Source organism: Acromyrmex echinatior, chromosome 16 (genome assembly GCF_024713525.1).
Source record: "Acromyrmex echinatior isolate Ae372 chromosome 16, ASM2471352v2, whole genome shotgun sequence".
Lineage (NCBI taxonomy): Eukaryota > Metazoa > Arthropoda > Insecta > Hymenoptera > Formicidae > Acromyrmex > Acromyrmex echinatior.
The window spans coordinates 9,297,664-9,314,076 of NC_141867.1; the positions used below are offsets into that span (position 1 = coordinate 9,297,664).

The 16,413-nt window shown below is 27.9% G+C and overlaps 1 protein-coding gene across 8 annotated transcripts in view; it reads right to left on the reverse strand.

Moving 5' to 3' along the window:
- DAAM (disheveled-associated activator of morphogenesis-like protein) overlaps positions 1 to 16,413 on the reverse strand; it is an 80,078-nt gene that overhangs the window by 53,116 nt on the left and 10,549 nt on the right. For 2 of the 8 annotated variants that reach the window (XR_015547812.1, XM_087414781.1), the window contains 3 exons: positions 2,133 to 2,513; positions 1,255 to 1,340; positions 24 to 469 (listed from right to left, as the gene is read on the reverse strand). The exons of 4 other annotated variants lie outside the window; for them this stretch is intronic. The gene's annotated coding sequence lies outside the window, so the exon portion shown is untranslated. The remainder of the gene's footprint in view (positions 1 to 23; positions 470 to 1,254; positions 1,341 to 2,132; positions 2,514 to 16,413) is intronic. 2 more of the 8 variants (XM_087414779.1, XM_011061657.2) reach the window with 2 other exon arrangements.

Below are 16,413 nucleotides of genomic sequence, written 5' to 3' on the forward strand. Positions count from 1 at the left end.
TTATGATCTTCAGAAAGAAGTACCTTTTGAAGTTTCATGAGAAGTGTTTCGTTGATTTCCTTCATTTATCTCTGACAATTCAATTTAATTCTCGTTGAGAAGAATAAAATGTTTAACAGCACAACGTTCCCAACGTAAATCCTTCACTTGTCAAAATATTTTGTATTTATAGAATTATTAAAAAATTCTACAATTTTTTTAAAAGAACAATGATGATTGAAAATTCTATCATGAATATCGTAAACCGACTTTTCTGTTCGTTTCAATCGAGACAGCGGACGACCTTCTCCGCGGAACGTTCTTGCACGCGATTGTAGGTTGAACTGCCAAGTGAAAACACAACATCTCTCAACCTGCACAGGTGCACATAGGGGTCCCCCAATCGGGCCCTGGAAAGAAGGGGGGCCTACTTGCGCGCTAGGATTTCTTTGCCACGAATACGCCGATCGGCGCAGGCCTGATGTAAAACCTGGAATATTATTTGTAATTCACATCACAGAAATCGAATTTGCGTTCAGAATAAATATGATTGTTAGCTGGTGAACGAGTACGAAAAAAATCGAATTAAAAGTTACAAATTTGGTCAAAGAACCATCTTGTTTTAATATTGGGTCGGGGAAAAAGTTTCTTCGTATTTTTAAAAATTTTTTGCAAAAGGTTTTTCATTTGTTGCGAAATTTTTGTTACAATTATAGCATTCGCTAGCAAAATTTCAGCTTTAAGAATGTTTTTTAAATTTCGGTATGATGATTTTAATTGGAATTATAAGCAAAGTTAGAATGCTTCTTTATTTAATTCGCGAATAACTCAGGAACAAAAAAATCATAGGAACATTAAAAAAAAACATGATTTTGTAGGGAAAACTTCAAGCTTTCACGATAGGTAGTCGAAAATTTTTGTAAACTTTTTTTGGGCACGTGAGAGACATTTTTGACGAAGATATTGTATTATATAATATATACAATTTTGAATTAAAAAATACGAAGAGACTTTTTCCCCGATGTTTTTAATAAAATTTTCAATATTTTAGTTAAAAAGTATATATTTTTATTCTAAAAAACGAAAACTTTATGTTTCCTTTAATGCTTGTTTTCTATACATTTTCTGTACTTTTTACATTGAATTTATTCATAAAGATTATCATTGTTTTTGTTGGGAATATTTCTTTATCAAAAAATTTTCATTAAAAAATAAAATAATTCTTGGGTTCATAAGTTGATTTGGAGTTGATTTTTAGGATCGTTTGATACCTACTAGATTTTTCTATTGATCTTCATTTATCAATAACTTTGATAAAAACGTCGATTTTCTCGATGCAGCGTTGATAAAATGTTGATCTTCTTTGAAAATTAATAGAAAATGTAGTCGATATCAAAATCAATAGATATTGATTTGATTTCGATTTATGAATTAAGATTATTAAATAAAATTTTAGATTCATGTTTAGATTGCTTTTATCGATAAATACGCATTTCTACTTTTAAAATTATATAGTAATTTTAACGTAAAACTATATGATAAAAGCATGATACTAAATAAAATTTATATTATATAAAATTTCAAATAAAATAATAGCATTTAAATATACGATTAGAAAATCTATTAGGTTAGCATGTGAGTTGATGATAAATAATTATCAGAATATTCAGAAGAGTTCATCACTGATTAACATACTTAAACATGCAAAAGCAAACAAAAAGACAAAGTTTTTGAAATTATCAGATAGTCCACCATATGTATATTGTGCATACTGTGAGTGAATTTCTTAGATCATCGATTCCAAATCATATTCTTTGTTTTTTTTTTGTTATGATTCATTGTGTCTAGAGACATTGTATATTGAGACTAGTCTGGACATTAGCGGTTTTATCATAATCCTACGAGACAGAAGGATATATAATTTCTCCTTGTATACAGTGACGTGCAAAAGTTTGCGGCCAGTGACATTTTTACTCTAAAAAAAATTTTAATCATTCTCGAATGTAGTAGAAGATTTCGTTAGCCACATCTTGTACTAACATCACAATAATGATTAAAATTTTATCAGGCTTTTTTTCATAAATTAGAATACAAAATGTCACCAGTCGGAAACTTTTGCACGCCACTGTATATATACTATCTCTTTAACTTACATATTTCACTCTATAACTTTAATTAAGATTGTAGAGTGGGACAGTGCCAGTTAGAATGTAATACAAAGAAATTATATATATATCTTTCTCTCTCGTAGGATTTTATCAAAATCGCTCGTGACCAGACTCCCTGATATAATAGGAGCTTTTGTTATATTGTGTAATTATCTGTATATCTTATGTAATCGTTGATCTGGCATATGATGGAAAATCTTTGCTCGTCCTGTAGTTGTAGCCTTGCCAAGCGGAATCCACTCTTGTCTTTTCATCGCTGATGCGCGACGACTGGTTTTTCAGGAGGAAAAATAAAGCGCATGCATACCGTCGGTATATTTTCCCTTCCTTCTTGTACATGTACTTTTATGCTTTCCTCTTGCATAACTGAGAGATGAAAAAGAGATAGTTCCTTTTATCAAACCGTCTTAAAGATAATTCTCACATATATTGCGAGAATTGCATCTTGACAATCGCAATTTGATTAGATTGAATCAGCCGAGAATGTATGTTAGCGCAGTTGGACTAGTAATAACATCATTTTTATTATAGACATAAGGTAATCGAATTCTGTATGTTTCTAATGAATTTTGCGATTTTTCTAGGTTTTTGTTAAGTTCAAAATTAGAAATTGGTCACATACAAAAGAAGGAATGTTTCTGAGTAATAAAAAATATGAAATATTTTCAAATATTTATATAGATGCTGAAAGGATAAAAAAAATTAGCATTCCGCGCTTATTGGGTACATACGTATTCAATATGACCTAAGTGTATATTTTCCTCTTACATAAAAATATGCAATACTTACTTATTTATAAGATTATAATATAAGTTTATTAATGTATATCTGCATGTTTATTGACATTAATATTTATGTATAGAGCAGGAGTATTATGAGTACTTTAAGGAATTTTGATATAGCCAGTATATCGAAAAATAAAAAAAAATTATGCATACCGTTTGATTTATTGATGTTTTATGAGATGCTGATAATGCACAACTATGCATATCTATCCGAAAAATTCCTGTGCCTAATAAATCAATAATGGTCTCGGGACTTTGTGAAGTTAGAATGGCTCAATATTGTTTACTTAACAAATATTAACATGCAGAACAGAATATCTTATCTCAATGTAGATTGGAAACCTTATAAAGTTAGAGGAAAAACGTAAGAAAAAAAAATAACGTATCTACTTATTTAATACGATAAAATCTGAAGTATATAAATTTAGATCAAACTTCGCAGCATATTGGAATGTCGCGAAGACAGATGCATTTTTTACAACAGTTGACACTACTACTAGTACTAATCGTTGTAGAAATATAAAGGGTGCTCATATTACTTGCAGTGCTCATAATATCCGATCTTACCCTACAGGATGTCTTACGTAAGACTGGCCACCCGAATAACGCCCACAGTTTTAAAGATAGTAAGAAATGCTTGAAATAAAGTTGTTCGGTATCGAAAGGAGCATCATGCGATGATGAACATTTTTTTTAAATGGAAGTGCTTAGAAGATTTAAAGATCACTTTCGTTTTTTTTAAATGGAATTAAATAGTTCCTCTTGATATCGAACAACTTTATTTCAACTTTATTTCTTTTTATCTCCAAAATTGTGGGTGTTATTAGGGTGGCTGGTCTTAGATGAAACATGCTGTATATAAGTGTATCCCAAAAGTTCGGCAACGGTTATAAATATAAATATAAATATCTCATAGAATATGAACTTCTTTAAAAAATGTTTTTCATAAAAGCTGTAGGTTTTAAGTGACGCATTAAATAGTAGTATTAATATGATCCTGCGTGGCGTCGCCACGGTCAGGTAAAGGTCATCTTAAATTTTTCAAATGGAATATCCTATTTCTTGTTTTACATTCTTGACGTTGAGATGTTTTCAAAACACTGGTTACTTTTTTATAAGAACTTTCCGAGTTATGGGATTCGAAACTTACAGTACCGCCGACATTAGCATTATCCGAGGACTGCGTGGAGGTGCTCAGTTGGATTTATACTGCTTGTGTGTGTGTGTGTGTGTGTGTGTGTGTGTGTGTGTGTGTGAGTGAGTGAGTGAGTGAGTGAGTGAGTGAGTGAGTGAGTGAGTGAGTGAGTGAGTGAGTGAGTGAGTGAGTGAGTGAGTGAGTGAGTGAGTGAGTGAGTGAGTGAGTGAGTGAATGAGTGAGTGAGCGAGTGTGTGTGTGTGTGTGTGTGTGTGTGTGTGTGTAAGTGTGTATAAGTGTGTATGAGTGTGTGAGTGAGTGAGTGAGTGAGTAAGTATGCGTGTGTGTGTGTGTCCGCATGCGTGCGCGCGTGCGTGCAAAATGTTCTACAATTTTTATGAATATTTGGCACATCGTTAAACCATTGATGGCCGTCAATTCAAACATCTAATAAGTTAAACAATCATCATTAATATAGAAAAGGTTTGGAATCTCTAGATACTACGAGAGTGATGATCCGCAGGATCCCTATCTCTCTCTCTCTCTCTCTCTCTCTCTCTCTCTCTCTCTCTCTCCCTCCATCCCTCTCTCTCTCTCTCTCTCTTTCTCTATTCACATTACGCACGCACGCAAGCACGCACCAGAAGTGTAAATCGGACCAGACAATCTCGATGCGGTTCACCTTGAGTAATGCTTATGTCGGCGGTAATGTAAATTTCGAATATAACTCAATAGTTCTTATCAAAAAAAGGTTTGTAAAAAGTGTTTTGGACGTCTTAACGTCAGCTACAAGAATGTGGAATAAAAGAGTATTCCATTTGAAAGATTCAAAGTAATCTTTATCTAACTATGGCTCAAGGGACGTTCCGAACAACATTCAGGGAATAAAATATGTTATTAATATAGAATCATACTAATACTACTATTTAATATGTTATCTAAAACCCTACAGCTTTTGTATAAAATATTTTCAAGGAAATACATAGATATTTTACGAGACATTTAACCGAACTTTTGGGACACACTGTATATAAAATACATATTGTGTGGCTCCATCCAAGATCAAATTGATAAAGTTACTAAATAGATCATTTTCAACTCTACAACTTTTGCATGAAATATTTTTCTCAGAAATGCTTATTTCTCAACATATTTAAAGGATTCAGGACTTTTTATACACCCTCTATATAATATGTCCCATAATTCATCCAACAACGCTCATAAGCAGATAGAGCAAACTGAGTCGAAAAGTGCTTTTGCACAGCAAGAGACAAACAGCAAGAGACAAAAATTGTTTATTTTCTTCTCATAGAACTCTAAGAATTTTTTCAGAATTTTTTATCAACTTTTTAGTACTGCATTTTCTTATTTTTACCAACATGAGAAAATACGGTATTAAACAATTTTAAAAATTTTTGAAAAAATTCTCAAAATTTTATGAGAAAAAAATAAACAATTTATGTCTCGTGCTGTTTTTCTATAAAGTAGATAGCATTTGAGAAAAATATTATTGAAGATCAATATTTAACAATTTTTAGTAATTAATATCTTGTTAACTATTACGAAAATTGCAAAATGGTAAAGAACTTTTCGACTCAGTTTAGTCTGCTCTACCTACCCATGAGCGTTGTTGGATGAATTACTAGACACCCTGTATATATATATTTTATATATATATATATATATATATATATATATATATATACACACACACATATACTATGTATATAAGAATACACAAAAACCTATTTTTCAAACTATGGATTTATTTATTTATTTACTTATCTATTTTTACTATTTCCACGATGCGATATTTAGCAGGTGAATTAGAATTCATATGATCTAGAATAACAAAAACATAAAAAAAAACATTACAATTGATGTGTACATTCAATATGTCTTAGGTTGGTCATATTGGTTTTATCTTACAAAGAATTTCCTCTCTTTGATTATAAATCAAATGTGACAAAGATAAACTAAAGATATAGCGTTGTAAAGTATGAATACGTAGCTACAATAATGTGAATTACTGAAATTAATAACGAAGAGGGCGTTTTGAGTATATCCGTACTTATATTGCATTCGTATCTTACTATAGGTACATATAAATGGAACATATATTGTCTGCTTTTCTCTATTGAAAACGCGATATCTATGAATGGATCAACTGCAATAGAAGAGTGAGCACAAGAGTGAGCACATGCTTTCTCTGTCTCTTCGGATACGCAAATTTTGATTGCAAATTCAATTGTCAGCACAACAGAACAGATTGGGACAGGTTACATTATGTATTACAAGTACATATTATATATTATATTTATTTTAAAAATGCCATGAAAATGTGTGGTGTGCAATCGAGTGCAAATCAAGTGCGATGTAATATATCAGTTCATAAGTAAGTATTTATTACTATTAAATTAATAATGTACATGCGTTTGTATGGTATTGTAATTATAAATTGAAAAATTTCCGACATTTATTTTTCAACATTTTGTTTTTTTTACAATTATGTAATGTATTTCTTATCAATTTTAGTAACGATATGATGTACTTGTTGAAAAAATATCTTATATACATATAACGTTTGTTAATTATTAGTTAATAAACAATACAAGAAAAAACAGAGAAAGCATGTCAATACATTTCCTTTTCTGTTGAAATTTCAATCGCATCATTTGCTGATAAGAGTTGAAAATAGAACATATGCTATAAAATAAAAACTTTTATTTTAATTATAATTTGAAATTAAAAATCATATACATGATTAAGAATGTCTTTTAAGAAAATATGTGTTAGATCTCAAAGGATTATTAAAAATATCAAAATTTCATACATTGTTCTATTATTATTACGTCTGAGTATCTATATAAAATTTAAATATAATTTTCTTATCGGTTTAAAAATTAATTTAAATTTTAATTTGTTTTAATTCTTATTTGAATTTCGTAGTAGAGTCAAAACAAAAGTTCGTAGCGTTACCTCATTTATATTGTATTTACAGGTTTATAAGTCAAACTTAACGGTAAAAACGTCTACATATGTATAGAGAAATATGAAAGATAACTGCTGTTAAACAGTTTTAATTTTAATAAATATATTCATACATCTCACTAATATTGAAGCTATATAGTTAATCGCTAATTAGTTCGTTCGTTTGTTTTTCACAGGATATAATTTGTATTGTATAATCCCTTATAAATGTCGTTATATTGTATAATCTCTCGAAAGAGCATTGATATTTGGTATCGTCGGTAAAAACGAAGAGAGAATCTTTTCGCCACGCTTCCGAGGAAATATGTGTAACTATATTTTTATCCGTGTTTTCGTAGCCCGATCTTAAGATAAAATGAATTTTAAATATGTTATTAAACAAATGAATTTAAATATATGAAGTATTTGACAATTATATTATATATATATATATATATGTGTATGTATATATATTATATATATATATATATATATGTATATATAACAATTATGATAAAAATATATTTCACATGTTTTTAAAATTGATTGAGTAAAAAAATGTAAGAATAGAAGTAAGTCTATAGATTTGGGGAGATGCTATTATATCATTCTATCCTCATTATTTATTAAAACAAAGATAGAATGACACAAATATTGCTAATAGCGTCTCCCCAAACATACTTTTTATATTCTATTTGCTAGATGGGAATTTATAATCTGTAAGTTTGTCTATTTATATATTTTGCTAATAATTTGTGCAAGCTTAACTTTTGTTTCGATATTGTTATTATTATAACAATAAACTAGCTGTTAGCTAGTAAAAGCATAGAATATGCCGTGTATAATGAAGAAACTATCCGTGAACGGTATAATAACGTTCCTATAATTAAAAGAGCATTAAAATTCCTTTCCTTCTTTCCACTTTCCAAATAATCTTTCTGTCTATGATATATATATATATATATAGAGAATCATCCACTGAAAAGTAATACGCGGACATTACTGGAAAATACCACAAACATACATATATAAGTAAGTACATTTCCATGCATTCTAATCGGTGTCAACTATTGCATGACCTACTGAGGGGAAGACCCGTTATGCGATATCTTCCTTTCCTTTCCGTCGTAATGGTATCCTCATGTTCTCTGTCTCGCTTCCGATTTGGTATGTCGATTATAACACATCGAATGATCTGGCATCGTTATATTTATGAATAGGCTAGGCCTATTTCGCCAATTTGACAGCAGGTAGGCTATTGAATGATATATGTAATAATTCGTCAATTTCAATTAATTCATTTTCGATCATATAATTTTTTAAGCATGTTGTTAGTATTAAAATGCAATAGTAATTCGATTATATAATTAAATTAACAAATAATATTAAATTAAATGCAGACTTTTAATTTTTGTGAATATTTTACTAAAGATTCGTTCCTGTGAATTTTAATATTTTTTTACATTTTACTATTATATATAATTTTCTAGAATATTCAATTTATTTCTATCCAACGTCTAGATATTCGTTTTGGAAAATCATTTAAATATTTACATATCGTTTCCAGTATATTGTCACTAAAATTTTATGTCCCGTTATACGTCATTGTTTCTATTTTATTCGCTATAGGTAGAATCCCGCTAGGATGACTTGTCTCATATTCAGTGGGTGTTTTCGCAACTACGTATGTCCATTTCTTTGTTATTCCGTTCTCGTTTCAATATTAATAATTTTGGATTTTATAACAAAACATCGCATCTTCCAAAGTCTTTTCACATTTTATATTCTTTGCGGTATATTTTTGTTTTTTTCGAATGTAGTTATGTTTTGTGATTATATTTAATGAATAACTAATAATGAATAATTAATTAATGTAAATAATTTTTAAAGTTTGCAATATATATATCTAATAATTGATAATATTAATATCTTATACGTCATTGAATACTTGACAGGTTGCAAACAACTATAGTTAGTAAAAATAATTTAAATGATCTGCGGAAACGGTAATTTGCCACTAAGAAAAGCAAAATGTCATTTAAATTACTTAAGAAATTATATATAAAATATCGAGATTGTTTTTACTTCTTGAATTAATTATAGTTCTTTAACATTTATTTTAATAATTTTAATTGATAAATTCTATGATAGATTTATGTTTTGAAGAATACATTTAAGTAATTTAATATAAAATAATTTTTAGTTTATATATATATATATATATATATATATATATATATGTATAATTGTAAAACAACAATGAAAATTTAAAATTATAAATTATACTTAATATTTAAAACACATGACTTCAAATATTATGTGTACTTTCACTTACAATTCTTTTCAAGATTAATGATTTATTAATATTTTCTCTGAGAAAAAAGCTATCCGTCGTAGAAGATACGAGTGATATTTTCAGAAATCAGCACGTCTCGACCTGTTACACCTGCTACTCAACACAAAGCATGACACACTGACCCAAGGTGTGTTTTAGAATAAATTTAGTAGATGGCCGAGCCAATGTTAACGGTGTTGCGATGTGATGGGAGACGCATTTCAATTCACTAGTCGCGAAGAAGACCTGACGTATGACCGCGCAAGTAAAAATAAAAAATTTAAAGAATACTAATTACAATTTTTTGGCACGTAAGTAAATAAACATTTATCGTGGACATTTAGGCCGTTTTCAATTATTGTTTTAAAATTTGTCAAGATATCTACTTAAAATAGAAATTTTAACGAAAATTTTTAACGAATGTTCCTATAATTATACATAATTATATAAAAATGTATATTTAATCATATTATATACAAAAGAAATATATAATTACTTAAAGTTGTTTTAATTTCTTTCTTTCTCTCTCTCTCTCTCTCTCTCTCTCTCTCGACTGGCCTGGAGATTTTGTAATCAAAATTCTTATTGTTTCTATACGTTCTTTTTTTGTTAAAATGTTATATTTTTAGTTTTATCTATAGTTCTTAATTTCTATTCATCTTTATTACTATCAATGTTTGTTATTATTATTGATTGTATCTTGTTACATTATATTGTCTTTTATATTGTTATAATATTTTGTGAATTTTTTATTTCGTGTCTTTTTATTTCATTTTTTTCTTATTATTTTTGTATTTTTAGGACTATATGCCCTAAAATATCAATAAATACTTTTATCTATCTAGGATAAGTCCAGTATATACACCGTTATCTATCAAAAGATTAATTTATTAAGTATTATTTACTATATTTAAAGTAAACAAACTATATCAGTAAAAACTTTGTACTGTTTATTACTATGAAAAAAATATTAGAAATCCGAAATATTTATATTTCGCGCGCGTGCGCGTGTATTAAAAAATGAACTTTTTTAAACTCTTATATTTTTGCCGTATATCCCATAAGAGTGGGATATATGACTACTCATAGGGAGAAGGGGGACGGCTCATGAAAAATTTACAAATAATGCATATAAATAAGATGTAAAATGACACAATAACTTATAAAATGCGTTTATAAAGTTTTATTAAGAAATAAGAAAATGATATGAAGTATATGAAGTAATAAATCCCATATGTATTATAAGTGTTATAATATGGGGTACATATTTCATATAATGCGTTTAGTGCACTGAATTCAATCTGCCCACTTTGTATACTTTAGGCATAAATTCCGCCCGCTAAAAATCCCGTATATCCCAAACATATGGAATATATAAGACAAAAAAATTAAAAAAAGAACAAGAATTCAAGAATACAAGAGCAAAGTACTTTTGTTGTTATACAACATGCTTTACTATTCCTCTACATTCATGTATCACGAAATGACCACTAAGTCTTTTGCACGTCCTATAGTAATCATTTTATACAGATTATAATTTATAATGGTGCTACTCAACACAGTGACAAATCGATTCAATTTACAATAATTTCATTAATATTAACAGTAAGAAATTGAAATCATAACACAATATTATTATGTAACATAAATCATATAATAAAATAGTTGCGGTTATACTCCTTTTATTTTTTCTGACTTCATAAATCCCAGCGCGGCGTATTTGCCGGAGTTACCCTGTCTATCTCTATCTCTCTATGTGTATATAATATATGTGTATATGTGTATGTCTAACATAAATTAACACAATAAGTTAAATGCGAATATTTATAGATATGTAAGTATAAATCTTTTGTATCTTCCTAAAGAAATTTCAAGTTGTGTTATATAATATTACTACAAACAGTTTTCTCATATTATTCCTAACATAACATTTTTTTTGTATTCTTAATTCTTCTTCTTTTTCTTTTTTCTTGCATGATCGAGTATAAATAATTTGTAAAAATTGTTTATATTGTTTTAAAATTCTATTTAAAAGACTAACACTTATAACTATTTAATCATTAAATAATTTCTTTTTACTATTGCAGACGTGAAATGGTACAACTGCAAATCTGTTTTACTATTCACTTTTCAATTTTTTTGTAAAAGTAAACTAGCGTTAATACTCTCGTAACACATTTTCCATTACCTAGATCTGTTGCGCAATTCATTCGATGAGAATTTATTTCTTTCTTTTTATACAGTGTATGCAATTTTCTTAGTGTCATACAAGTATGCCAAAAGCGCTCCTATTAAGTGGAATGAACAAGTTCCACATTCATGACATAGAGCGGCAAGCAAGATGCGATTTATTATCGTGATGAATAATAAGGTTAATACCAACTCGCATGACTGCATTAAATTCGCGGCCATTCGCTTATCAACGTCCTTTCTAATTCGCCATTGCAACCTATTATCGCTTCTCACCAAGCATTATTCTATATAAAAAGAATTGTGAGTTCTTGTAAGCAACAATATGCCTTCATGCGTGAAGTTTCCGCAGTCAAATCACAAACGGAATGCAACAAAAGCGTCAGAAAAATTATTTGTTCGGATCAATGGAACTGAACATAATCCGTAAAAATGTTGGTCGTACTGATCCAATATGGATTTAGCAGAGGGAAAGATCAATACATTTGTACCACGCCTAAAGATCTCTTATAGAGATTCTTTTTCTGAATCAAGTACTCGTTTAAATCGTCTCAAGAAACATATCAAGTTAAGAGAAAGTCAAAATGACCTTGTTTTGACGTCATAAAAGTCAAAATGATGATTTTTGGTTACAAAATTTAACTGTTTATTGACTTTAAGAATCAAAATAAAATCATTTCGATTTTTTGTGTTCCTTGGAATTTGCATCATCATATAAGTGTCTCTAATTACACAGTCAATATTTTTTTGGGACCAGAATAAACAAAGCCGATGTTTCCAATGTTCGCTGAAAATGAATTTGGCCGTGGAATTGGCTTAACACATCAGATTTTCGAAAAAATTAAATTGACATTTTGGGCCATTTTTTGTAGCTAAAATAAATACATTTTTTGTTCAATTTCATTTACGCCACTTTAAATTGACGTAAATGAATATTACGAGTAGTGAGAGGGTTTGAAGAGAATTTAGGCAACTTGCGTGCGCGACAGCAATGCCGCTATTATATGCTAATTATGCAAATGACAAAAAATCGTTTCATAATAAATATAAAATTATTTTGTAGATAAAAGATAGCACTTTAAAGTGGCGTAAATGAAATAAAAAAAAAATTTATTTTAGCCAGAAATAAATAGTAAAAATGGTCAAAAACGCCAATTTTGGCACATTTAACCTCAATTTTTTCGAGAACCTGACTTGTTAAGCCAACTCCGCGGCTGGATTTATTTTTAGCAAACAAATACATCGGAAAATGCTTCGTTTTTTCAAGTTCCAAAAAAAAGGTTTATTTTTGTAACTGTGTTATTATATACATATTTATGTATTAGCTAACAAGTTTAGTATGAAAAGTCCATTTGTATTAATTTTTGTAGTACTATATCCATGTTTATAAAAGCTCCATTTTTATAATTATTGTTGTTATAATGTTAGTAATAATAATCTTACATTTACAGTTCTAACAACTATAAAAAAATTTTACTATACTTAATTATATAATAATTTAAAATATAATAAAATATTAAGATATGAATCATAAATAAAATAAACATATATAGTAAATAAAGTCGCAATTATAAATACTTTATATGGTATTATTAATGTTAGGAAAGTATTTATAATATTATATTTTGCGACTTTTGATGATGGTGAACTTTATATTGCGACTATTTTATGGTAATAATAATTAAAAATATAAAAAAAAATAGAGAAACTAACAAATAAAGAAACAATTATTTTCGATATGGTTGCACGAATATATATCATAGTTGTAATCGTATATATGATTATATTTATATATATATATACATATATTATATATACATATATGTATAAGCATTTTTCAAGCGTCACATAACCCATCGGTTTGAAAATATTTTTAAATCTGCAAAATACAAATCTCGTAGAAACAATTGTGTACAAATAAAAAATCTAAATACACATGCTAATATTTATGTATACTTGGTATAACTACTAAGAAAGTTTCCAGTAACAGTACAATATATCGTCGGCATATGCATGTTAACACCATCAGTGCATGCACGAGTTACGATGATAATTATACATATATATCTCACGGAAATAAGTTTTCACTGCAATAAATACTCTCTGATGCGGAAAGTCTGCACACGTACATAGGAAAATGTATTTTGCAATTAGAAAATACGATAGTTATATAATAGGCAATTATATGATACACACTAATATCAAAAGAAATTATTTAAATTAATTACACTTTAAAGTAATTAAATTAATTACTTTAATTAATGTAATTAATTAGTTTTTGTAGGTAGCGTAAAATGTATTGTATAGAAAATATATGAAGAACTCTAAAAAAAACTTTTAAAATTATCAAAATATATTCTATATAAAGAAAGGAAGTGTAAGTGCTATATGCGCAATTTAGTGTGTACAAAAATACTTTTTATCTGATTTACAATACTAGATTTCGACTTCAGTTTGCGTCCTCGTCCAACAATCACATTCGAATAGAATCAAGAAAATGATAATGTCGTCATTTTTCTGATGATATATAATTCTGATGATACAAAAAATTAATGATCTATATCACAAACAATAATATATGTATGGTATAAAATCGGAAGAGAATTCACTGTATGGATCCGGGAACGTAGAATACACAGCGAGAGCAAAAAGTATTCGTACAAGAAAATTTAAAAAAAAAAGTCTTACTTATAAAAAAATAAACATTAATTAGCAATTTTATACAATGAATACATTCTGTTCTAACATATACAAATGAGCTTCGCATGTATTATATTTCTGATATTATAAGCTAAATTTCTCGATTGTACGAATACTTTTTGAGCATCTAAACAATGGAACTTTTAATTTTTGCTTATTTTTCAGATGATATTTTTTTATAATTATAATAATACCAGGGTTGGATAAAAGTTAACTTTTTTTAAAACTAAGTTAAGTTAAAGTTAACAGCCTTGAAAATTTAATTTAATTGAAATACAAATTAATCTGTAATAAAATTAAAAGTTGAATTAAAAGTTAAGTTAATAAAAAAAGTAATTAAAAAGTTAAAAGTTGAATTTGGTTCGAACAAATAATCAAAAAAAAAAAGTTTGATAATTTTACATATTACATTATTACCTATTACATAACTTCATTATACATATTTTTTCTTTCTCACAGCTTATTTATTAAAGAATCTGGTTATTTTTTTGTTCACAAGTAACGATTATACAATATAAAATTACTAAATTATATACTCATTAGCCTCTTGCATTGTATGTAAGGATTGACTTAAAAAAAATCAAATTAAAAATTAATAATATAATATATTATAGGACTATATATGTGATAATACAAACTATAGAAATCAAAGTCTTAAACGGTCTAGCTGGAGCTTAAATGCTTGTATGATTCTTGTGTGAATTTATATACTGAGTATGTAATTCTTAGAAACGCGCGTCGATATGATTTTTCAGTCTTGAAACGCTAATTCCGCTAAACTACCATAGTAATATCACGAATTAAATTGACGTAAATAAACAATATAATATATTATAGGACCGTATATGTGATAACACAAACTGTAGAAATCAAAGTCTTAAACGGTCTAGCCGGATCTTAAATGCTTGTATAATTCTTGTGAATTTATATTACGTATGTAGTTCTTAGAAATGCGCGCCGTTTAAGGCTTTGATTTCTAAAAGTTAATAGTTATCGATAAAATGTAATTAAATTAAGTTAAAAAGTTAAGAGTCTAAAATGTAAGTTAAGTTAAAATTAATTAACTTTTTAACTTTTTAACTTAACTTTTATTTTTTTAACTTAGCATTACCTAATCCTGATTAATACATATCTTTTTGGTATATATAATTTTAAGAAATATACAATTTATTTTACATTTTATGAATAAATTGTTAATTACCCAAAAAATGATCATCAATTAAACGTCTCCACGATCATCAATTTAAAGTCGAATTGATGTTGAAATCATCATCTTGATATCGATTCGATATCAATTCGGTAACTCATTTTTCGCTGGATAATATTTAATTTTTAAAAATAAAGTTTTTTAAAAAAACTATTTTCTTTGTACGAATACTTTTTGTACTCACTGTAAGTTATAATATAATCGAGTATCATTAAAATTATAGAAATAACGACGATAATTTATCATTTTATTACTCTTTTTACATGATTAATTAATCATGTGGAACGATATATCGTCTTTGATAACTGAAGAGATTCTCATATCTTAGCTGTGTTCAAATGTGATTTTTTGTTTGATCATTATTGCAGAGGATAACTCAAAATAGAGTCGAAACGTTCAAGAAGAATATTTTTACATACTGAATTGCATACCATATACTGACTACAGCGTTTATACTTTACACTTTCTCTTAACTCTTTCCTTATATTGATTATTTTGTATAGCAATTAGTTAGTGTTATAGTTAATAGTTTAAAATATTTTAGCAACTATAAATGTCAATTAAAATAGTTTTTTAGCATAGTTAACAATTTAAAATAAATTGAAACAGAGTCAACAAGTATAAAATTGAGAGATTACAATTTATTTTAATATTTTTTTTTATTTTGCAGTGGTATAATAATAATATATGTATATATAGTTATAATGAATCAAATGTGTCACATTTCATGCCAATGAAAGAATTGACAATGAAAGAATTGGTCATTTCCCCTTCACAATTGTCAATTACTTAGTGTATTCGTTTACATTAGAAAATAGCACTTAAATTGTTCGTACGCATTAAATGTGATTCTTCGACGGTCTCGATGAAGACACATAGTCCTATCTACCTTCACTTTCTCTCTCTCTCTCTCTCTCTCTCTCTCTCTCTCTCCACATTTAATA